The sequence below is a fragment of the Mustela nivalis genome (assembly GCF_964662115.1).
Source record: "Mustela nivalis genome assembly, contig: HAP1_SCAFFOLD_921, whole genome shotgun sequence".
Taxonomy (NCBI): domain Eukaryota; kingdom Metazoa; phylum Chordata; class Mammalia; order Carnivora; family Mustelidae; genus Mustela; species Mustela nivalis.
The window spans coordinates 63,730-89,643 of record NW_028135743.1 but is presented as its reverse complement, the minus strand read 5'-3'; the positions used below and the strand labels follow the sequence as shown (position 1 = coordinate 89,643).

The 25,914-nt window shown below is 43.5% G+C and overlaps 1 long non-coding RNA gene across 3 annotated transcripts; it reads right to left on the bottom strand.

Moving 5' to 3' along the window:
* Positions 1–3,237: 3,237 nt before the first annotated feature.
* LOC309857580 lies at positions 3,238–19,583 on the bottom strand. 3 transcript variants are annotated; one of them, XR_014307790.1, is made up of 4 exons: positions 12,735–12,781; positions 8,246–8,323; positions 4,196–4,272; positions 3,238–3,263 (listed from the first exon to the last, which is right to left on the bottom strand). It is a non-coding gene; the product is annotated as an uncharacterized lncRNA (long non-coding RNA). The 3 variants fall into 3 exon arrangements; XR_014307789.1 differs by lacking the exons at positions 3,238–3,263; positions 8,246–8,323; positions 12,735–12,781 and adding exons at positions 18,061–18,232; positions 19,513–19,583 and having other exon boundaries at positions 4,017–4,272; XR_014307791.1 differs by lacking the exon at positions 3,238–3,263 and having other exon boundaries at positions 4,017–4,272.
* Positions 19,584–25,914: the final 6,331 nt, after the last annotated feature.

The following is a 25,914-nucleotide window of genomic DNA, read 5'->3' as shown; positions in this document are numbered from 1 at the left end:
GAACAAATAGTATCAATACCTTTTCTAAATAATGATAATGTTACACCATTTTTCTTTCTTTTATCTTTTGTACACCAGCGCAATTCTAACCAGGTTTGCTGTTGCCATTGGTGAATGTCCTCTCGAATCAGATGATGGTTGGCAAGAGAAAACCACTCAGCACTCTCCCCAAAAGGGAAATTATACATATGTCTTCTCAAATGTGTGTGTATGTGTAATTACACATTTATGCAATTACACATGCACACACATTCAGACACATATACATTTGAAAAATCACTTTATTTCCATATACAAGCAATTTATAGTAGGAAAATGAATTTTTTATTATTATGTTCAATTCATCAACATATATTATCTGATTTTCACCTGAATTTGCTGAAAGAAACCAAGAAAACAATGCTTGTTCCTTGGGTAAAGACAGGCATGCTCACCTTGGCAATATGCTGGTGTTTCTGCACTTCAATGTTCTGGCGAGGCCACGCCCAGACCAAGCGGATGTCCACATCTAGACGGACATCAAGAATGTACCTGTCAGCACATTGGTGGTGCTGCTCAAGTATAATTCGGGGAGGGGCACCCGGAGGGCTCAATCCTTTCAGCATCAGCCTTTTGCTCATCTGAATTATGATCTTAGGGTTGTGTGATCTAGTCCCACATGGGGGCCACCCTGCTCAGCGAGGGTCGTCTTCTCTCTCTCCTTCCGCTGCTCCCACTTGACTGTGGGCTCTCTCTCTCTCTCTCTCTGTCCCTCAGATAAATAAAATCTTAAAAGAAAAATGAATAGCTCGGACAGTATTGCTTGATATGAATGTGGGTTAGATCATGTGGGGTCATGTGGTTGGCTGGCAGGGGCTGAACTGCCCCTTTGGGGTCTCCCACGGCTAGAACGTGTGCCCTAGATGAGGTTTATTCTTTTCTCTGAGAATGTTGACTTTGGCCAGTGGCAGTGGTGGTAGAATCTATCTCCTGCAGAAATATACACGCTCTCTCTTGCTCTATTCATCTCTCCCTCTCTGTCTTTCTGTCTGTATCTTTCCGCCTCTGTCTCTCCATGTTTCCCACAAAAAATCACCCACTCACAATCACACTACATAGAGCCACAAAAGACACCTCAACCAAAAACCTCATGCACACAAACTCACAGCACACACACAGAACCCACTGGCTTCCTAGTCTTGCAGACAAAAGAGCATACTTTGTCACCTGGGAAATATGCCTGTCCCCAAACCACCAAGAGTCCTACCAAGAACCCCCAATCAGGGAGGCTCTCCAGACTGAAGATTGCAAGGGGGCCCCACCTGCCTTACCAGCTAGAGTTTTTCCCCAGGAAGAGACTGAGTCCAGAATACGTACCGCCTCCCTCTGTTGATGTTTCCTGAGGCTGCAGGCACAGAAAAGAGGACACCATGAGTCTCTGGCCGTGCTGTATACTTGTCTGCCTGTACTGATCTTTAGTTCTCTGAATGACATTAGGAAACCAGATGGAACACAGTGATTGAATCCAAGGCCCCAAGAGTGGGACCTGGATGCCTGTATGAAGTTATTTTTCCTGGGAGATGTGTCTACCCAGTCCACTCAGGATGGCAACTACAAAATTCTTCATCCAAGCAAGAGAAACTCTTGTGGATGGAAAGGATCATACCACAGCAATTCTAACAAGATTTGCTGTTGCCAGTGGTAAATAACCTCTTGAATCAGACGATGGTGGGCAGGAAACAACCACTCAGGACTCTCCGCAAAAGGGAAATTATACATATGTCCTCTCAAATGTGTATGTGTGTGTATACACACGTATGTGTATATATATGGATATATATACTTATATAAACACACATATATTTATATGTATGTATATATATATAAGCATATACATATATATATACACGTTTATACATATATATGTATATAAAATTATATATACACATACATACACACACACATACAGTTTGAAATTCACTTTAGGGGTGCCTGTGTGGCTCAGTGGGTTAAAGCCTCTGCCTTGGCTCTGGACATGATTACAGGGTCCTGGGATTGAGCCCAGCATTGGGCTCTATGCTCAGCGGGGAGCCTGCTTCCACCTCTCCCTCTGCCTGCCTCTCTGCCTACTGTGATCTCTGTCTGTCAAATAAAGTTATAAAATCTTTAAAAAACCATTTTACTTCCATGTACAAAAAATTTACATTAGGAAAATGAATTTTTTTATTATGTCCAATTCACCAACATATAGTGTATAATTTGATTGTCATCTGAATTTGATGAAAGAAACCAAGAAAGCAATGCTTGCTCCTTGGGGAAAAAGAGAGTCAACCTCACCTTGGCAACACTCTGGTCCTCTTCTTCTTTGGGCTTATGGCAAAGCGTCTCACAGACTGAGATTTTCTCAGACACATCTGGAAGGACATCAAGAATGTACCCATCAGCACATTGGTGGTGCTGTTCAAGATTAATTCGAGGAGGGGCGCCTGGAAACTCAGTTCTTTCAGCACTGGTCTTCCCGTCAAGTCATGCTCTCAGGATGCTATGATCCAGTCCCATGTGGGGGGCCCCTCCTCAGGGAGGACCTGCTCTTTCTCTCTCCCTCTGCCCTTCCCACCTGACTGTGCTTTCTCTCTCTCTCTCTCACTCTCTCTCTCTGAGAAATAAAATCTTAAAAAAATGAATAGCTCGGACAGTATTGCTTGATATGAATGTGGGTTAGATCATGTGGGGTCATGTGGTTGGCTGGCAGGGGCTGAACTGCCCCTTTGGGGTCTCCCACGGCTAGAACGTGTGCCCTAGATGAGGTTTATTCTTTTCTCTGAGAATGTTGACTTTGGCCAGTGGCAGTGGTGGTAGAATCTATCTCCTGCAGAAATATACACGCTCTCTCTTGCTCTATTCATCTCTCCCTCTCTGTCTTTCTGTCTGTATCTTTCCGCCTCTGTCTCTCCATGTTTCCCACAAAAAATCACCCACTCACAATCACACTACATAGAGCCACAAAAGACACCTCAACCAAAAACCTCATGCACACAAACTCACAGCACACACACAGAACCCACTGGCTTCCTAGTCTTGCAGACAAAAGAGCATACTTTGTCACCTGGGAAATATGCCTGTCCCCAAACCACCAAGAGTCCTACCAAGAACCCCCAATCAGGGAGGCTCTCCAGACTGAAGATTGCAAGGGGGCCCCACCTGCCTTACCAGCTAGAGTTTTTCCCCAGGAAGAGACTGAGTCCAGAATACGTACCGCCTCCCTCTGTTGATGTTTCCTGAGGCTGCAGGCACAGAAAAGAGGACACCATGAGTCTCTGGCCGTGCTGTATACTTGTCTGCCTGTACTGATCTTTAGTTCTCTGAATGACATTAGGAAACCAGATGGAACACAGTGATTGAATCCAAGGCCCCAAGAGTGGGACCTGGATGCCTGTATGAAGTTATTTTTCCTGGGAGATGTGTCTACCCAGTCCACTCAGGATGGCAACTACAAAATTCTTCATCCAAGCAAGAGAAACTCTTGTGGATGGAAAGGATCATACCACAGCATTTCTAACAAGATTTGCTGTTGCCAGTGGTAAATAACCTCTTGAATCAGACGATGGTGGGCAGGAAACAACCACTCAGGACTCTCCGCAAAAGGGAAATTATACATATGTCCTCTCAAATGTGTATGTGTGTGTATACACACGTATGTGTATATATATGGATATGTATACTTATATAAACACACATATATTTATATGTATGTATATATATATAAGCATATACATATATATATACACGTTTATACATATATATGTATATAAAATTATATATACACATACATACACACACACATACAGTTTGAAATTCACTTTAGGGGTGCCTGTGTGGCTCAGTGGGTTAAAGCCTCTGCCTTGGCTCTGGACATGATTACAGAGTCCTGGGATTGAGCCCAGCATCGGGCTCTATGCTCAGCGGGGAGCCTGCTTCCACCTCTCCCTCTGCCTGCCTCTCTGCCTACTGTGATCACTGTCTGTCAAATAAAGTTATAAAATCTTTAAAAAACCATTTTACTTCCATGTACAAAAAATTTACATTAGGAAAATGAATTTTTTTATTATGTCCAATTCACCAACATATAGTGTATAATTTGATTGTCATCTGAATTTGATGAAAGAAACCAAGAAAGCAATGCTTGCTCCTTGGGGAAAAAGAGAGGCAACCTCACCTTGGCAACACTCTGGTCCTCTTCTTCTTTGGGCTTATGGCAAAGCGTCTCACAGACTGAGATTTTCTCAGACACATCTGGAAGGACATCAAGAATGTACCCATCAGCACATTGGTGGTGCTGTTCAAGATTAATTCGAGGAGGGGCGCCTGGAAACTCAGTCCTTTCAGCACTGGTCTTCCCGTCAAGTCATGCTCTCAGGATGCTATGATCCAGTCCCACGTGGGGGGCCCCTCCTCAGGGAGGACCTGCTCTTTCTCTCTCCCTCTGCCCTTCCCACCTGACTGTGCTTTCTCTCTCTCTCTCACTCTCTCTCTCTCTGAGAAATAAAATCTTAAAAAAATGAATAGCTCGGAGAGTATTGCTTGATATGAATGTGGGTTAGATATGTAAGGTCATTGCTTTTCTATCAATCTCTATCAGTAGATTTCTTTGCCTGCCATTGTGTGTAAGGCTGGATAATCAATGGGTATATATTGAAATATATCTTGTTTCTATTTTCACCAGTCTATACCTCTGGGGTGGGCAAATGCTGAGTGAAGGCATGCTGCTGGTATTTCTCTATACCTATAATTTAGGCAGATTAATTAAATTAGCCAGATGTCATCAAAGACGTAATGTAAAAGAAAATGTGTGTTTTAGTACAAAAGCTTGTATCTAGACACGTTCTTCTCAGCTGTTTTGGAAAACTAGTTCTATGAATAAAAACAGCATGTGCCCAGATGTATTGAAGTCAAGACTCGGGCCACGAGAAGGGAGTTTGAAGGTACATGAAGACAAAAAGAGACACTTCCATGGAGATCACCTCTTCTTCCTAAGGACAAGAGAGAGCCTGAAGACACTGAAAAATCAACACGCTCTTCTGGGATCCATAGGAAAACAGAGGACACAGGGAAACCATGGCCCTCAGGAGACAAAAAAGGGAAAACAGGGGATCGAGCTTTCCTGGAGCAGACACTCTCTCGCAGAACACACCATTTTCTCAACCTCCCATGGAACATTCAGCAGGAGACCACATTCTCAGCCGGAAAACACATCCCAACACAATCAAAGAGTAGACTCAATACAACAGCCGCTCTCAGACCTCTATGAAATTCAACTAGAGATCAACAACAGGAAGAAATCTTGGGAGAATCCCCAAGGAGCTGTGATTTAAAAATACACTTCTGAATAACCCAGTGGTCAATGAAGAAATTTCAAGAGAACCTTTAAAATATTTTTCACCAAATGAGATGCAAATGTACCTTGACCAACATTTATGGAAAGGCAGGGCTTGGGGGAACTGATAGGACTGAAAGTCGTGTGTCAGAAAATCAGAGAGATGTAACATGCCTAGGCTTGCTTAGAAAACAAGGCAAGAGTGTAGTATCATAGAAAGCGAGCAAGAGAAAAAAATAATATTATTGCAGATACCATTGAAATGGAACATGGGAAATACTCAGACCTAATCCATTAAACTAAGACACAAGCTCATTCCTTGTAAATATCAGTGAAATGGATAAAGCTGTAGCCTGATGAAAAATGAAAGAATAAGAGAGGACGTACATTAACATGGGACACAAGAGTCATCGTCACTACAGATCGTATGGAGGTTGAAAGGATTCAAAAGTAATATTGGGTATTTACTCCCAAAGATAGAGATGTAGGGAAAAGAAGGGCCATCTGTACCCCGACGTTCATAGCAGCAATGGCCACAGTTGCTCAACTGTGGAAATAGCCAAGACGTTCTTCAACAGACGAATGGATAAAGGAGATATGGTTCATATATACAATGGAATATTATGCCTCCATCAGAAAAGATGAATACCCAACTTTTGTATCCACATGGACAGGACTGGAGCAGATTTTGCTGAGAGAAACAAGTCAAGCCGAGATGAACCATGAGAGACTATGGTCTCTGAAAAGCAATCTGAGGGTTTTGGAGGGGCTGTGTTGGGAGGCAGGGTGAGCCTGGTAGTAGGTATTATGAAAGGCACGTATTTCATGGAGCACTTGTGTGGTGCATAAACAATGAATTCTGGAACAGTTAAAAGAAATTTAAAAAAATAAATAAAAATTGTTTTAAATAGGATGAATACCCAACTTTTGTATCAACATGGACAGGACTGGAGGAGATTATGCTGAGAGAAATAAGTCAAGCAGTGTGAATTATCGTATGGTTTCCCTTACTTGTGGAGCATAAGGAATAACTTGGAGGACATTAGGAAAAGGAAAGGAAAAGTGAATTGGGGAAAATCAGAGGGGTAGATGAACCATGAGACACTGTGGACTCTGAGATACAAACAGGGTTTTAGAAGTGAGGGGGATGGGTGAGCCTGGTGGTGGGTATTAAAGAGGGCAGTATTGCCTGGACCACTGGGTATGGTGCATAAACAATGAACACTTGGAACACTGAAAAAAAAAAATAAAATCAAATTTTAAAAAGTAAAGTAATACATGGAAAAATCCTAGGATGGCTTAAGCAAAAAGGCCAATTCCTTCCAAAACAGAAACTCTCAAGACCCACGCAAAGGAAATAGATTGTCTGAATTGGCATATATCAAAGACAGTGAATCCACAGTTCATACGTTTCCCAGAAAGGAGGTGCCGGCCCCAGGTGGCTGGACTGGTGAATTCTATCAAATCTAACAAAGCATAAGAGCCTTGCTGTGTCTAATCCAGCCATCACACTCTTAGGTATTTATCTAGTTGAGCTGAAAAATTATGTTCCTATGAAAACCGGCCCAGGAGTGCTTCTATCAGCTTTCTTTAGGAACACCACAACTCGAGGCAACTAAGTTGTCCTTCACAGGGTGAATGGGTAAACAACCAACAATATCCCCATACAATGAAATAGGATTCTGTAAAAAACAGAGCTGAACTTCAGGGCATGTAGTCGGCTCTCTCAGTTAAACACCCAACACTTGATTTTGGCTCAGGTCAGAATCTCGGGGTCAGGAATTTCAACCCCGTGTCAGGTAAGCTCCATGCTGAGGAGGAGCCTGCTGAAGTTTCTCTCTCCTTCTTCCTCCTCCTCTCCCCCACACTTTCCCTCTTTCTCTAACTAAAATAATAAAAGAAAAGAAAAATAATTCAGGTGTCAAGTCACAGAAAGATATCAATGAATGGTAACTGTATAGATAGAGGAGAAAGCTGTCAGTGTGGAAAAGCAACATGGCTTACAGTTCCAACTCTATCATATTCTGGAAAAAGGAAATCTAGAGCGATGACAAACCATCAGCGGTTGCTCTGATTCCTAGAGAAAGTGCAAAGGTATTACTAGGTGAAACACAGGATTTTTATGGCAGTGAACCTACCCTATAAATGGTGGATACAGGACTTTGCCCATTTGTCAAAACCCATACTACTGCTCAACACAGAGCAGGCCTTAATAGCAATGGTGGAATTCAGTGAATAATATCTCTAGGCTGGTTTGTTATTTGTGACGAATGTTCCACAATGATGAAGGTTTTGATACTTGTGGAAAAGGTGCACTATGGGATAAGGGGGATAAGGGAACTTTTTTTGATTATCTCTTCACTTGTTAGGATACTCTAAACCTACTCTAAGTATTAAGGTCTATTGATTAAAAATTAAGAAGAGATCTCTTTGGCTAGTGTTTAACAACACACTCATGTCCAAATGTTAGCTTCACTATACCTACCATTTAACGTTACCAAACTCGAGGTGCAAATGCAGCTTTATTCTTGTGGTTATAAACTCATGAGTGACCAGCTGAAATTCAATGTTCACAAAAATAATATGGCTTGGTATCTTTGTCTGAAGTATGGGACACTCACAGGCTAGTATAATGATACAGCTTCTTTTTTTCTTTTCTTTCTTTCTTTTTTTTTTTTTTTCTAGCAACAAAGAGAGAGTGTGAGCAGGGGAAGGGCATGGGAATTGGAGAGAGAAGCTTAAACAGCTCCATACCCACCATGGAGCCACACATGGGGCCGAGCTCTGGTCCCTGGCATCATAACCTGAGCCAAAATCAAGATTTGGACATCACATAGGTGCTCCTACAGTAATTATTCTTGAATCCGATTCATGAATAAATTCCCATGGTACCTTCATGGGATCCATCAGTGGGTTGTATTTTTATATGATGTTTCCATCTTCGGGCCCATAGCTGGGTGAATTTCTCACCTGCAAAGGAAGGAAATGTCAACATTTGTGACAACCTGGATGGCCCTGGAGGACATCATCTTAAGTGAAATAAGCCAGACCCAGTGAGACAAATATGGCATCATGTCACTTATATGGGGCACCTCCAATAGTCCAATACGTAGAAGCAGAGAATAGAATAGGGGCTTGGAGGAGCAGCAAATAGGGGGATATTGATGATAGAACAAAGTTTCAAAGGTACAGAAGAAATGAGTCTGGAAATGGACCTTGCAACATGGGGCCTGGGATTAAGAACCCTGTATTCCAGGCTTGAAAATCAGTAAAATGTTGGAATGTAGGTTAAGTGTAGCTTAAGTGTCCTTTACTACCACAGGAAAAGATGGGGGAAAGCTCTAGCAGACACTGTATGAGACTATAGAGAAAGACAGAAGGACACTGTCATTGAGAGTGAGGGATTGGTGACTTGCCAAGAGTGACTATACTGAGGAGTGGGAAATCTGGGACAGGAATGGAGTCGAATCCTTGGGGAGAGAGATCCCTCAATACTTGAGATCTGCCCAGGGCACCTGAGATCATGCCCTGCAGTCCTGAACCAGGGCTTCCTCAGTTTAGTCCCATTCTCAAATCCTCCTGCCCCAAGTGGGAGTGTGGGAGACACTTGATGCCCTGGAGGAGGTGCCTGAGCCAACAGAACAGTCCAAATCCTAACTCAGCCCCCCACCACTGAGTTTCAATCCCCAACCTGGAACACAATGCAGATGGCCCCGTGAGAAACCCCTCTGAAGAGCCAGTGGAATCCAAGGGCCATCCACCCACAGCATTCATACTCTTAGCTCTCTCATGTGGAGCCTTCCCTGGGACCAGTGGACCACCCTCAGGGACCAGTGGTCTGCTGGGATCCCAAGCTCATGCAGAAGCCAGGACATTCCAAACCAACTGTCCCATGATGGCTCTACTAAGAATCTGCTTCCCTTCTAAGGACTCAGCATCCCTGAGCCATTCCTGCCAGTTAACTGGTAAAATGGCAACCTGGCTTAGTGCTTTGGTGGTTGAAAAAATCAAGACAGGGACCTTCAGTGTCTCCTTGGTTATTGATTTGAGTAAGTCTCCAAACAGCCTGGACGAAGGGCTGGCTGGCACAGAGTGAACAGGGGCTGCACAGGCTCTCAGTGGGCACCTTCCCTGTTCCTTCCTCCCTCCCCCAGGCCCAGTCTCTATAGACTCCTCATTCTTCTCTACACCCTGAAGTGGCAGGGGACCATGTCCCACCTCCTTTCAGGGGAACCCTCTGGGGCACCTGTGTGGCTCAGTGGGTTAAGTGTCTCACGTCGGGTCATGTCGTGATCTTGGAGTCCAGGGATCGAGCCCATCCCCTGCTTCTGCACTCAGCTTGGTGCCTACTTGTCCCTCTTCTCCTCCCCACTTTCCTCATAACCAATGACCGTTCTCTCTCTCTCCCCCTCAAATAAAATCTTCTTTCAAAAACCGGGAATATACAAAGGACCCATAGGGAGGGACCCTTCTAAACCCGAGCCCCGCGAAGCTCCCCCTCTCATGACACTCCATGAGGATCACCCAGACCTGTTTGCATTTATCTCTCCTCTGCTCTATACTCGTTGGAGCCTGAGAATCGGTGACCTTTCATTGAGACTAGATTCAAATCTAGGCATGACATTCTGTTGCTTGGTTAGGAAGCAACCAAATTGCTTGGTCCTTGGTGAGGAATCTCATCAGTTGTTGACAATATGTAAATAATGAAGTCCTATCATTGAAAACCAAGCACCCTCTTAGTTCTATGTTGATTTCCTTCTGGTCTTGCTGTGTGATGCCAGGTGTATATATTCATTGAGCATGGACTCTCTCCATGCTTGCACTTACTAGCCAACAATGGGAGAGCTCTTTAAGAAGGCAAGGTCCCCACTGGAGCATGGACACTCCCTGACCCTGAGGGATAAGCCTGTCAAAACAGAGACGATGGACACCAGGCTGTTACGAGCATTTGAGTTCTTATTGGTCAGTGTCCCTAAAGTGTGTAATTCACGGCATTCAAGCATGTTTTTAGGGCTTATGGGGGAGAATGTTATCCAATATGCTACACTAGGTCCCCAATTCTTCTTTCTTTTTTTTAGTAGGCTCCACACCCAACATGGAGACTGAACTCATGACCCTGAGATCAAGAGTCAAATGCTCCCCTGACTGAGTCAGCCAGGAACCACCCTTTATGATCCCTATTCTTATTCTATTTGTACCATGCCCTGAAAAGGGACCATGCCATGACACTGACCACTCTCTATCTCAGCTCTACAAGGCAATCGCAATGAGGGCAGTGGAGAGAAGGCTAATCATGAACCGGTTCTCTGAGTCCATTTTATTGTCCCAGGAGTGTCCCTGGGCTCACAGGATTTCTGCATTACTAGGTCTTACTCATACTGAAAATGCCATCAAATACGATGAAAGGGTCTCCTCAGTTCTGACTGGACTGAGGTGTAGCCCAGCAATGAAACAGAGTTTGACTGGGTTGTCCTAAAGTGTGCCTCCAAACCCTCAATATCTTTGAACTAACCAGGCTTTCTATGTCCCTTTCCTAGTAAGGACTATGGCAAGGTCTGTACTTGTGGGGCTCAGGAGCTTCTGTGGCCTATGTGACCCCCGAGATGACCTCATAATGCTAAACAGCACTTGGGATTTCCCTTGGCTCAGGTAATTCCTGACGTACACACTGTGACTACAGCTCTATGCACAGACACTAATGAATCCATGTCTGAGTAGTCAGTGCAGTTCAGTTCAGTAGTTAGAGCATGAACCCTGGGACCATAGGCCTAGGTTCACCTCCTGGCTCCTTTACATAGGAGACCATGAACCTGGTCACATTCATCCCTATGCCTACGTTCCTCCACCTGGGAAATACGGAGAGTAAACAAAACATCCAATATGTGTGTGATGAGCATTACTGAATTAATGCATGTCACATGGTCTGGGAGGCTCATTGGAGGGTATGGATCTTGTCTGAGATCTCACAATTTCACAACTTCCAGAGCTGGGTCACATCTGGGCATTTGAGTTCCCAGACCATTGCTTTGTGGCACAGCTGCTTTGCCTAAATACAAGTGTTTGACCCTAACACAATTTCGTTTGGATGGATCAGAGGTATCAAGAAGTCAATAAGGAAAAAACAACCAATTGCTGATTCCCTGAATACACTCTCTGGGACCCTTGGTCAGAAATAGTCATGATTATTCTCTAGATTGTTCCAGTTGCCTGACTCATGGTCAGCAGGCCAAATGAGAGGAATCCCAGGGTAAAGGATGGCAGGGTCACTATTGCAAAGTCTAGTGTTTTAAAGCATGTGAAACAATGCCACCTTGCATTATGTATTCCTCACACAAACATAAGTGCCTCCAAACAACATATGAGTTCCTGAGGCCATTGTCACAGAAGAAAACCATAGCTTAGCTGTTGGAAAGAGATCTGGAGGAAAGGTCAAGAGAACTAACAAACACATCCCATCAAAACCACTCTAATGAAGACTCTTTCTGCTTTCGAGCTACCATCCTATGGGCAAGTGTACATGTTTATCCACTTACACGTAAAGTTTGTCTCTACTCATGGTCTCCACCTCCCATCGTTCTTTGTGCATTCCTAACAATCTATGTGCTTGGGTATCAATCACTCATTAACACAATTCATTAACTAATTAGCCATCTTTCACCATATGTTGAAAGACTGGCTATTCATTGTGTAACTGAGGACAAAATGTCCTTATAGTTTCACTATACTTACTTCTGGGGAACTGAAAAGGATGGGGGATAGCATATGACCTAGACAGCATATCACCTAGAAAAAGTAATTTTGGATAACAGCCAAAAGGAGAAAGGGAAACATCTGCTTGGGGGTCATAAGTGAAATGTAGACTCTTCTCTTCTTTGGATCTCTTTGGGGCGCCTGTTTCTAGGAACAAACCAACATGTCCCCCAAATCCTGAAATACCCATTTTGGGATAAACGGTACAGGAAGACATTGTAAAACATGGATAAAACAATCATAAATATCCTCCATATCGACCTTTCCGGGTTCACTCTCACTTTCAGAAAGGAGGAATGGGAATGTATAATTTTGGACGTTAAAAAGGCGTAAATTAAAATAGATGTTGCCATGTTTTCTCCCCTAGGGAAACCTAGTTTGTCAAGGGTGAGGTGCAGGATATCAAAGGAAGGAGTACATTTTTCAAAATGGAGGACAAAAGTCAAGGCAGCTAGCTTGGTAGAATAACCAAAAATATAAATCAAGGGATAAAACTAAACTATAAAACATTTGTATAACTCTGAATGACAAGTTGGAGAGAGAAAATTTTCAAAGATGAGAGAATAGTTGGAGGAAGAGTGAACTATCTGATTAGCAGCAAACAGCAGTCAGGAGATCTGTAAGAACATACCACAACAGCAGCCACACAATCCAATCTTGTTCCCCATATAGAGAGCTCTAGGTGTCTCAATGACTCACTCAGCTCAAAGAGGGGCCGTTGGAAAGGACAGCAGAGGTGTATTTCTCGTCGCCATGGTGATGGTGTCATCATAGACCTTTCAGAGTCATCGCAGCTGCACAGCGGCCAACTCCTGCTGTCCAGACAGGTGGCTCTTCACAGACAAGGGTCTCACGTGAGAGGAAACACTTCCTTTCCAAAGTTGAAGTCTGGTCTCACACATTATCCCTCTGTTTTTGAAAAGAAATGACATGAGGGGAGGTGGCCTGCCCCCCAAATAGAGTCACTAGCCCATCTTTAGGGTGAAGAGAGGAAAAGAAACACATATTGAGAATAGATAGAGGTCCCATTCTTTTTTTAAAATGTTTTTTAAATTTATTTTTTATTTATTTTCAGCATAACAGTATTCATTGTTTTTGCACCACACCCAGTGCTCCATGCAACCCTTGCCCTCTCTAATACCCGCCACCTGGTACCCCGACCTCCCACCCAGGCCCATTCAAAACCGTCGGATTGTTTTTCAGAGTCCATAGTCTCTCATGGTTCACCTCCCCTTCCAATTTCCCCCAACTCCCTTCTCCTCTCCATCTCCCCATGTCCTCCATGCTATTTTTTTTGCTCCACAAATAAGTGAAACCATATGATAATTGACTCTCTCTGCTTGACTTATTTCACTCAGCATAATCTCTTCCAGTCCCGCCCATGTTGCTACAAAAGTTGGGTATTCATCCTTTCTGATGGAGGCATAATACTCCATAGTGTATATGGATCACATCTTTCTTATCCATTTGTCCTTTGAAGGGCATCTTGGTTCTTTCCACGGTTTGGCAACTGTGGCCATTGCTGCTATAAACATTGGGGTACAGATGGCCCTTCTTTTCACGACATCTATATCTTTGGGGTAAATACCCAGTAGTGCAATGGCAGGGTCATAGCAAAGCTCTATTTTTAATTTCTTGAGGAATCTCCACACTGTTCTCCAAAGAGGCTGCACCAACTTGCATTCCCACCAACAGTGGAAGAGGGTTCCCCTTTCTCCACTTCCTCTCCAACACTTGTTTTCTGTCTTGCTAATTTTGGCCATTCTAACTGGTTGAATACTGTTATGCTGAAAATTAATTAAAAAATTAAAAAAAAAACAAAGAAGATGTGGTCCATATATAAAATCAGAAACAGTGAAAACCCACCATTTGCACTGACATGGATGGAACTGGAGGGGAATATGTTAAGAAAAGAAGAGTCAAGCAGAGAAAGACAATTATCATATGGTTACACTCATCTGTGGAACATAAGCAATAGCATCAAGTGCCATAGGGGAAGGGAGGGAAATCTGAAAGGGGAGATGAAAGGGAGATGAACCATGAGACACTATGGACCCCAAGAACCAACCTGAGGGTTTCAGAGGGGAGAAGTGTAGGGGGAAGGGGTAACAGGGTGATGGGTATTGAGGAGGGCATATGCTGAGATTGGGTGTTATATATATATAAAGAATAGATCATTGAGCACTACATCAAAAACTAATAATGTACTCCTATACAGTGGCTAAATGAATATAATAAAAAAATTTTTAAAAAAATCTGGGGCACCTGGGTATTTCAGTGGGTTAAGCCTCTGCCCTTGGCCTGGATCATAATCAGGGTCCTGGAATCGAGCCCCACGTTGGTCTCTCTGCTTGGTGGGGAATCTTATTCCCCTCCTCTCTCTCTCTGCCTGCCTCTCTCCCTACTTGTGAGCTCTGTGTGTGTGTGTGTGTGTGTGTGTGTGTCAAATAAATAAATAAAATCTTTAAAAAAAAAAATCTATCCAGGTTTCCATCCAGGGGCTCGTAGTATGGCTCCGGGGGTCATGATGGGCAGCAAATGGTACATGTATCAGCACATGAAAAAGGATTAACGTAAAATATTTGTTGCCAAGTTATGATCACATCCCTTAAATATATCCCCAATTACCAATTTTGTGAAATAGATCGGTGTATATCTTGATCTTATTTAATTGACCACAAATGTCCCCTATTAATTGGACACCTTTCCTGAGTTAACTGTAACATTAAGACAACACATGTCCTTTGAAATCAGGTATAAGTTGATAATAGACTCAACATTCTCCCCACGCCCAACAAGGAAATTGTGGATGTCATCTATAACGCACATTGTTTCATTTTCTTTTGAAGAAAGAAAGGAAGCAAGGTTTCTATCTCAAAGACAGGCTTGCTGCCCTTGGTGGTAGATGGGACCACTTTCTCCCTTGTGTCTCCAAGAAGGTTCTCCAAAAGGCCTTTGGACGGAGCTAGGGCACAGAGAAGCTGTCAGGACATTGGAAGTGCTGCTCACTTATTACTCAGGGAGATTTGCTTGGTGTGGACATGGGGCAGGAATGTATGCATATCGTTGGTTAACCAGCAAGGACTGAGCAGCTGCTGGAGCATCTTCCTCAGTGGTTGAAGGCAGGCGAAGAGAAGGAGCAGGAAGGAAATGAGAAATAGAGGCTTTGTCTTTCTAGCTAAGGGGAACTTAATCCATGTGAAATGGTCTATCTAAAAAAGGCAAACATTAAAATGTATGTTGTTTCAATGATGGAGTCCCATGATTCCTACCCATTTTAAAGCACAGCAAAATTACACTTATTCAAATGTTATAAGACCTTTTCAGCCTCCATGCTTTTTATACACAGCTACTGTATTCATCACTAGTCTATTGGATTTTTAACTTTTTTACTGTGATGAAGAATATATAACATTCATCCTTTTAATCATTTGTCTGTATACAATTCAGTGGTTTTAATTATCTTTACACATGTATATTCATCACTACTATCTATACCCAAAACTCTCTCATCCTATCCAACATAACCTCCATACCCAGGAAGAGATAACTCCATCTTCCCCACTGCTTCTGGCTCTTAATAACCTCTGTCTTTATGAGTTTGCCTATTCTAAAGACATTATATTAGTGGAATCATACAATATTGGTATTTCTGTGCTAGATTGATCTCATAGAGGATAATATTTCTTCAAGGTCCATACATGTTGGGCATATTTCAAATTCTTTTTTATAGGTGAATAGTACTTTATTGTGTGTATATAACACATTGTGATTGATCCATTCATCATTTGAGGGACTTGAGGGTTGATTCCACTTTTTGACTAATGTGAATAGTGCTGCCAGGAGCACTGATGTATGGATTTCTGTAGAATCCTGGCATGGAACCTCTTCGACCTCAGCCGCAGCAACATCTTCCTAGGAACAAGGCCAAAGGCAAGGGAAGCAAGGGCAAAAATGAACTATTGGGATTTCCTCAAGATCAAAAGCTTTTGCACAGCAAAGGAAACAGTTAACAAAATCAAAAGACAACTGACAGAATGGGAGAAGATATTTGCAAACGACCTATCAGATAAAGGACTAGTGTCCAGAATCTATAAAGAACTTAGCAAACTCAACACCCAAAGAACAAATAATCCAATCAAGAAATGGGCAGAGGACATGAACAGACATTTCTGCAAAGAACACATCCAGATGGCCAACAGACACATGAAGAAGTGCTCCATATCACTCGGCATCAGGGAAATACAAATCAAAACCACAATGAGATATCACCTCACCCCAGTCAGAATGGTTAAAATCAACAAGTCAGGAAATGACAGATGCTGGCGAGGATGCGTAGAAAGGGGAACCCTCCTACACTGTTGGTGGGAATGCAAGCTGGTGAAGCCATTCTGGAAAACAGCATGGAGGTTCCTCAAAATGTTGAAAATAGAACTGCCCTATGACCCAGCAATTGCACTATTGGGTATTTACCCTAAAGATACAAACGTAGTGATCCAAAGGGGCACGTGCACCCGAAGGTTTATAGCAGCAATATCCACAATAGCCAAACTATGGAAAGAACCTAGATGTCCATCAACAGATGAATGGATCAAGAAGATGTGGTATATATACACAATGGAATACTATGCAGCCATCAAAAGAAATGAAATCTTGCCATTTGCGACAACATGGATAGAACTAGAGCGTATCATGCTTAGTGAAATAAGTCAAGCAGAGAAAGACAACTATCATATGATCTCCCTGATATGAGGAACTGGTGATGCAACATGGGGGCTTAAGTGGGTAGGAGAAGAATCAATGAAACAAGATGGGATTGGGAGGGAGATAAACCAAAAGCGACTCTTAATCTTGCAAAACAAACTGAGGGTTGCTGGTAGGAGGGAGAAGGGGGTGGGATTATGGACATTGGGGAGGGTATGTGCTTTGGTGAGTGCTGTGAAGAGTGTAAACCTGGTGATTCACAGACCTGTGCCCCTGGGGATAAAAATATATGTTTATAAAAAATAAAAAAAATTAAAAAAAAAGAAACACGCCAGTGAAAATTCACAAAAATTTTAATGTTTCAATGTTCTATAAGTAGCAAAAATTTGGAAGAAGGTAGAGTCATGATAGATTTTTGACCAATCATTTGGTAAACTTCTATTGAATTAGACTGATGTCTGTGTTAAATGGTATCTGTGACAATAAATTGTATCACCAGCCATCATTTGTCACCAGTTATGTTCTCACTGATTTCACAAACCTAGTAGGAAACCTAGTAGGAAAAGTACGTCAGATATAGCCAAATATTTAACTCAACTCTTTTTTATATTGGTTTTGTTTTTCTGTCTGTAATAAATCTATCAAAGTAAAAAAAAAAAAAAAAAAAAAAAAAAAAAAAGAATCCTGGCATGGTGATGATACACAACACTATACATTTGTCACAACCCCCAGAATGTCAAAGCACAAAGAGTGAATTTTAATGTAAACCGTGGACTTCTAGTTAATAGAAGTGTATTGATATTGTTTTGCAAATTATAACAAATGGACCACATTCATGTAAGATGTCCTTAATGGATGAATCAGGGGGCATGGGTTATGGGAGCTTTCTATATTATCTGTTCAACTCTTACATTCATCTAAACCTCCTGTTATAAATAATACCTATTAATTTTTTAAAATCTGAAAACACTTTTTCAGTCAAAGATCTGTTTCAGCCAATGTTCAAAAATCAGCTAAAAGTCTATATGTTAACTAAAGATGTTGTTTACTGTTAAAAGGAAACCCATTCTTGAGTTTGAAAAGTACCTGTATTCTAGAGCTACAGCAATACTGAATGGCTTGCTCATTTATCTTTGCATACACAAGAGAAGAATGTGGCTTAACATTTTTATGGTTTTCTCTTAAAGATAGGCCAGGGAATAAAATAGAATCATTATTCTTGAATGAACCTAATGAGTCCATTTCCACAGTACCTTCAAGTGGGTCATCTATAGGGTGCCCTCTGTTGTGTGGCCAGAGGTAGAGTTTCCTGAATCACTGCTTAGGACCAGTTGATATTCTTCACCTTATGTGAACATTTCTTCTTAATCCTTGAAGCAAGATCCCAGGAAATGCATCACAATAGAGAGAACTGTGGACAACTTGCTGGCAGAAGAACACAGGGAAATGGGTGATCATCTATTCCTAATTCAATCCTTTCATCCCATTATCCACCTGCTGCCCGCTCAGTAGAGCCTCCTGAATCCAAGTAGGACTTCTGGAGTTCTTGTGGTTGGCTATACGCTTAGAACACCCTATAGACAGATCCTGTGATCAAATACTTTTATTTCACTAAGGCATTAGAGAAATGCAGCAAAGGGCACTATCCATGACTGATGGCCTGGGTTCAAACTCCATTTAGAAGTCACAAGTGCCTGAGAAAGTGACAAAAACACTCTGTGTAATTCCCTGTTCTGAGATGTTCAAATGTGAATATGGCCTACTTTTTTACTATTATGTTAAGAGCCTAAACATAATTAAATACAAGAAAGCCTTATTACAAAAAAAAACAAAAAAACAAAAACAAACAAACAGATGACTGGTGTTTCCTCATTGCCCTAAGTGTTCAATCCCTGAGTGACTGCAAGAAGGAAATAGACACTTGGTAGTGGTTGAATCCAGAGAGCGGATTTGGATGGCTCCACAGCAGGGAGGAAGGAAGCTCCCTCTTAGCTTTTACATGGGAATGATGTTTCACAGCTCGTGGACAATACAATACATGTGACCATCTCCTGTAATTCCCAGGTGGGCCCTAGTGAGGTGGGTGAGGGCAGGGCAGAGGCTGTAAGCCTTATTCTTATTTTTTTTTATAAACATATATTTTTATCCCCAGGGGTACAGGTCTGTTAATCACCTGGTTTTCACACTTCACAGCACTCACCATAGCACATACCCTCCCCAATGTCCATAACCCCACCCCCCTTCTCACAACCCCCCTCCTCCCAGCAATCCTCAGTTTGTTTTGTGAGATTAAGAGTCACTTATGGTTTGTCTCCCTCCCAATCCCATCTTGTTTCATTTATTCTACAGTGGGAGGCCCTGAAATTCACAGAGATGAACTGACATGCCAGGAGTTACCATACAGATGAGGATGGGGTCCAGGACAGGAATAGAGTTGTTTCCCTGGGGAGAGAGATCCCTGAACACCCAAGACCTGCCCAGGGCACCAGAGATCATGCCCTGTCGCCCAGAACCAAGTCTCTTTCTTGGACGCTCCTGCTGGAGGAGGTGCCTGAGCCAACAGAAAAGACCAGATGCTAATTCAGCCTCCCACCTCTAGGTGTTAATCCATAACCCAAAACACAAGGCAGTTAACCCCAAGGGAAACCCCCTGGAGTGCCGGTGGAAGACCCACTGTGGCCATCCTCCCCCAGCATGCACATTACCAGCTGTGTCACGTGGAGCTGGAGCCTTCCCAGGGACCAGTTGGCTATGCTTAGTGACCAGTGAGTGGTCTGCTCAACTGCTAACTGACTCAGAATACGGAATATTCCAAACCAACTGTCACAGGATGCCTCTGCAGGATGCCAGATGGCCTCTGTAGGATGCCGGAGCAGTTACTGTGAATAAACTGTGAAAGTGGCCATCTGCATTGGTGCTTTGGTGGCTTAATAAATTAAACCTGTGACCTTCAGTGTCTCATAGGTTGATCTGAGAAAGTGTGCAAATAACCTGGACTATGGCCTCAGAGTGAACAGGGGGTCTGAACACTGGCTTGAGTGGGCAACTTCCCTACTCCTTCCTTCCAAAGAGTCTCCCCAGATCCAGGTTCTACAGACTTTTCTCCCTTACTAGTTCCTATAGGGGCAGGGGACAATGTCCTGTCTCCTCTTAGAGGGCCCCCTTTATACCCAGAACCTGCAGACCCCCTCCCCAGGACACAAACCAAGGATCACAAACCAGACATATTTTCCTATTTTCTCTTTCACTCAGGAAAACTCTATGCTCATCAGCTCCAAACTTTCTGACCTAGCATGGCCCCACTTCAAATCTAAAATTTTGCCCACACCATGCCCCAGACATCCAGAATATTACTCAGCAATTCCACACAGTTGTCTCATGCCTCAGTCTTCATATTTCCAAAGCTGAAGACAAAGACAAAAGAACCTCTAGAACCAGACCCCTGCTGGAGCAATCTCGAGAGTGGAAATTGATGGGCAAATTGTGCATGTCCAGAGTCACCCAAAACAGGAAAATAGCAGTGTGGGGGAGTACATGGGCCAGAACCTGACTTTACAGGATTTCCTTCTAGCAGGGTGGGCCTAGTACACCTGACTCAGTCCAGCTCCCTGCCTGGACCATTCAGGGTTTCTTGACACTATTCAGTAGTGATGTGCATAAAAACGAAGACCAACCGTATGATAACAAGTAAAGGGGATTTATTCAGAACTTGCTAGAGCAAGGGAGTCAGCCACTATCACTGCATTTGGGCAGAGATTCAAAAGCAGGAGAAGAGTGCAGAAACATTGTAGAGCCAGAAGGAAAGTCTTCAGGGATGCCTGATTAAAGCCTCTTGGCATAAGGAAGCTGAAGTCAGGAATCTAGCAGCAGGACATCCCATGTCTTTGTCAGGGCTATTGTATATGCTGGGCCTCAGGTGCAAAAATGGAGAAAAACCAGGCTCAGTCTGTTACAAATCATGTGCTGGTCCTTCGGGGCCAATTGCTACAGAGGTTATTTGTTAGCTTTCTGGACTGGATGCCCCAGATAGTGGTCTGATGTCTTAAAAGATGAAAACTGTAGATAATGGGTTGGTTTCCTGGGCTACACATATCAGGCCACAGTCCTATTTTTATATATATTCAGGGCACTTTCTTTGGGGTCTTCCATGTGTCTATCCCCCATTTTGGTCCTTATCTCACTTAGGAGAGGTTGGCCTATTCAGACAAGACCAGAGATCCCACACTTCACTGCTGGACATGGTCTAGTCATCTTCATGGGCAACTGTATTGGAAGGTCTTCTTGACCATGCATGTGATGAGAGAACATCTGTATAGATGCTTGTAAGACTAACACTGGCTAGAACACAATGGACCAGCACGATGACCACTATGAAGACAAACAAAACAAAGAATATGTTGATAGTCTGTATAAGGTGCTTCCAAACCAGGAAGCCCTATTGCCCAACCCAGGCCAAGAGAACAAATCCCATAAGGCATGAAGATCAACCTTAATGCCAAACAGCTTCTTCTTTAAGACATTTGAGAACCTGTTTTACCTGCCCTCCTTTATGGGGTCAAGCACAAAAGGTGTAAACACTAACACAGATGCCACCACATCCTGCCAACAAGAAATCTATGGCAATGGGACAACTGTCAAATGCCACCAATATGCTGAGACTGATCCATATTCCATCTCGGACAAAAATTGTATTATCAGTAAATTTTGCCAAAAGTAGAGATAGGTTTCTTTCTTTTTTTTTTTTTTTTAAAAGATCACAGGTAGACAGAGAGGCAGGCAGAGAGAGAGAGAGGAAAGCAGGCATTATGCTGAGCAGAGAGCCCGATGTGGGATCAATCCCAGGACCCTGGGATCATGACCTGAGCTGAAGGCAGAGGCTTTAACCCACTGAGCCACCCAGGCACCCTAGAGATAGGGTTTTTTTTTTTTTAAACATAATGTGTTTTACTTTCTTTTTTTTTTTTTTAAAGATTTTTATTTATTTATTCGACAGAGAGAGAGATCACAAGTAGGCAGAGAGGCAGGCAGAGAGAGAGGAAGGGAAGCAGGCTCCCTGCTGAGCAGAGAGCCCGACGCAGGACTCCATATCAGGACCCTGATTTCATGACCTGAGCCGAAGGCAGCGGCTTAACCCACTGAGCCACCCAGGCGCCCCCTGGAGATAGGTTTCTTATAGGCTTTCTTATTTTTGCAGTTTTCACCAAAGGGAACATTGCTCTAGTTTGGGGCATGAATAGTAATTCCCCCAAATTGTGTGCCTGAGTAACCAAACATGGCCTCCTTTTGGAGCTCACCCAGGAGTTGGAAATTCTGGTATTGGTGATTCCTTTCATTTGATGAAATCTGAATTGCCCAGAGGGATTTCCCATGGGGACCAGAGCTGGATGGCGCATCCCACAGTCAGAAACACAGAAGAGGTATAGAGTATGTTCTGACTTTAAAAGGATAATAATTAGTATAATGATTATAATAAGACAAAAGGAGTAAAGGGGTCATTCTGGGTGAATGGCAGCAAGGGATTTAAGTAAAATGAGAAGAATAATTTTAACTAAGCAGATACAAAATGAAAAAAGAAGGAAGGGGCACCTGGGTGGCTCAGTGGGTTAAAGTCTCTGCCTTCAGCTCAGGTCATGGTCTCGGTGTCCTGGGATCGAGCCCTGCGTTGGGCTCTCCGCTCAGCAGGGAGCCTGCTTCCTCCCTCTCTCTCTCTGCCTGCCTCTCTGCCTACTTGTGATCTCTCTCTCTGTCAAATAAATAAATAAAATCTTAAAAAAAGGAAAATTAAAAAAGAATGAAATGGATGACTTGACCCAATATCTTGTGTGTTACATGCCTGCTTCTCAAATGAACGATTTGGCTCAAATCAGGTTGTGCAGAGTTGGCCTTAAAGACCCAAGTCATCATTGGTGAAGTTGTGGGGAATAATAATTGAGATTGTGATGAAAGTACACATGAGAAGCAGATTTTTTTTTTTTTTTAGGGAGAAGAAAAAGTTTAGGTTTAGAGGATTCCCAAAGAAGTGGTGATGGTTGGTTGAAATAGAATATTTGTATATCTCATACCTTGAGCCCCCATAATGGCAGTTGGCCACCTCTGAACACAGGTCCATCAATATGGACTCTCTAGCCAGTGGAAAACCAGAGAGAGTACTCCCAGGACCCAACATTGACATAGTGGGAGAACTTTAGCTGGTTTCATAGAGGATCTTTATCTCAGTTCATCCCGGTGGATGACAGTCTGCTGAGATCATTAGTCTCCTTGTCTGTGAGGCTGGCTCAGACAAGATTCACAAGAGCCTATGCATGGTTCTATGCTCAGATTCTTCTTCTTATAACTCACAACAGTTTTGCACAGCACAACACAACATTGTAACCAAAAGGACAGCCTAAGGGGACAAAAAGGAATGGTATGAATCCACCAAGGAGGCAAACAAATGGGTCCCCAAAACAAGCCCCAGGTGCCAGCCTGAGTATCAACAGCCTAGGAACTCACTGCAAGAGAGCAAATTTCAGATTCAGTGCTCACTCATAGGCTTTCTTATTTTTGCAGTTTTCACCAAAGGGAACATTGTTCTAGTTTGGGGCATGAATAGTAATTCCCCCAAATTGTGTGCCTGAGTAACCAAACATGGCCTCCTTTTGGAGCTCACCCAGGAGTTGGAAATTCTGGTATTGGTGATTCCTTTCATTTGATGAAATCTGAATTGCCCAGAGGGATTTCCCATGGGGTCCAGAGCTACATGGCACATCCCACAGTCAGAAACTCAGAAGAGGTGTTGAGAAGCTGCATGCAGCAAGGCCAAGGGGCCTGGTGGGCACCACACAGGCTTGAAAGCTGTGGTTTTGAAGCAACAGGCAGCTAGACAGGGTCTAGGCAGGAACTCTGGGATGACCTGCCCAGTAAAGAAAGGTCAATCAAATGACAACAGGAAAAGAACACCCCGAGCTTGCTAGAGCAAGGGAGTCAAGCCACCATTATGTGCACTTGGCAGAGACTCCACATCAAGCAGAAGAGTGAGAACTCATGCTAGTGGGAAAAAGGGAAGGCTTCAGCTATGCCCTGATGGGAGGTTATTGGCACAAAGAGGGTCTAGTGAGGTGGCTGGAAGGGAGGCATCCTCTGTGGTTGTTAGAGGTGCATACTTGGTTGTTTTATGGTCAATTGGTTCTTTGTGGGGAGTGGGGACAAGAGTTAGGGAAGCTCTCAGATAGAATTATGGCCATTTGAGGCCCACTGTTAAGAAGGACCTGGTGCAGAACCCTGGCCATTTGCTATGTACAGCAGCTAATCTCCTTCCAAGTCTGACATACATAGTAAGCCTGCTTTCTCTGCTGACACCAAGGATTGGGTCCTGGATTGGTTGTGGACAGAAACCTATTTTCATGTACGGACTGCCTACGGCCCATTTGTGTGCTCGCTTTTTCATGCAGACTGGGAACCAGAAACCAGGAAAATGCTGAGGAAGTTGTTGAGCAGGGCTGAAGAGAGAGACCATAAATTTGAAGATTTAAGAACATCAAGTTCCTGGATGAGCCCAGGTCCTGCAGGATGAGAATCATAAAAAGCACGAAAATAGAAAGTAAGCAAAGTTACAAAAAGTAGCTTATCAATAAGAGAGAGGAAGGGTGCCTGGTTTCTTCAGTTGATTAAGTGTCTGAATCCAGGTTTTAGCTTAGGCCATCGTCTCAGGGTCCTGGGGTTGAGTCCCCTGTCAGGATCTGCACTCAGCACGCTGTCTGCTTTGGATTCTCTCTCCCTCTTCCGCCCACCCTCCAACTCATGTGATCTCACTCTCTCTCAAAATAAAATAATTCATTAACAAAAGAAAATAAAAAGAAAGAAAAGAAAGAGTAAAAAGGAATGAGAGACAAAATAATGGCACACGGATTGAGGATCTAGTGTTCTGGGTCTTCCCAGTCTGCAAAATAGGCTTCTCTGTGCAGAGCAATGGTAACAGACATGGCCTTCCTTTGGGAAGGGAAAGGGGAGAAAGAGGACTCAGGCCACTGCTCCTAGGATCATGTCCCTGACCCCAGAACTCAATTTCTATCCTCAGCGCTACAGTCCCCCCACCTCACCAGCTCCAGAACCATGATCCCTTTAACCCACTGATAACGAAGGTGTCCAGGGTCTCTGGGCCTTTTCCAGCTCTTACATTTCATAACTGGGACCTGCAACCAATGCCTGTCATCCCATTCTTTCAAGAGGCAGCCAAGGTGTTGCCCATGACTTCCTGTCCCCATGATTTCATGCCTTCCTCTGCTCCCTCCTGCTATGCTCCCTCATCCTTCCCCAAATCATGAATTTCTTCTTTCCCTTCTCCTCTCACCTCCAACAACCTGATTGTTCTGTGAAATGGCAACAGTGGAGCAATGATGATGGGTTTACTGCCATCCTCCCTAGTCCCTCAGTTGACCCGTGAGCCAAACCAGCCAGCATGGAGATGGTTTCCATGGGCCTGGGTTGTGCTAGGCATGAGTGTGACAGGAAACTGAGCAATAAAGGTACTACCCTATGCCTGGGCTGATCATAGACACTGGAATCATACTTGAGTGTTACTACAGCCATTAAGTGTCCTAGCCTAGAGAAGAGATGAATGTGACAGGAGAGATCAAATGACGTGTCCAAATTCCCCTAGGCTGTCAGTGTGGGGACAGGGTTCCACAGTGAGCACAGCTATATAAACCCCAGCACTTGACAGCAATCATGCCAAGCCCCCAAGCCCTGGCAGGAATGGAGGAGGCCCCGAGCAGGTTGAGGGAAGGTCCAAGGATGGTCTGTGACCATGATGTGGGGAGCAGGTCCATCGCTGTGCGGCTGGAGTAGTGGGATCAGACAGGAGCAGAGACCATGGTCCCACTTCTAGAGCCTCTGTCCTGGGCCTGGTCATCCAGGAAACAGCTCAGTGGGACCCTTGAGCGCCAGGGTGTGCGACCAGCTCAGCAGCCTTCACATATGCCTCTGGAATTCCAACCAGTCTACGACTATATCCAAAGGCTCTCCTGTTTTGCATTGAGGAATGCAACCTCACAGCTCCTTAGGAAAGAGAATCTTAAATATAAAATAAGAAAAGAGGATTACAAACAGAGCACCTTCAAGGCCCAGAG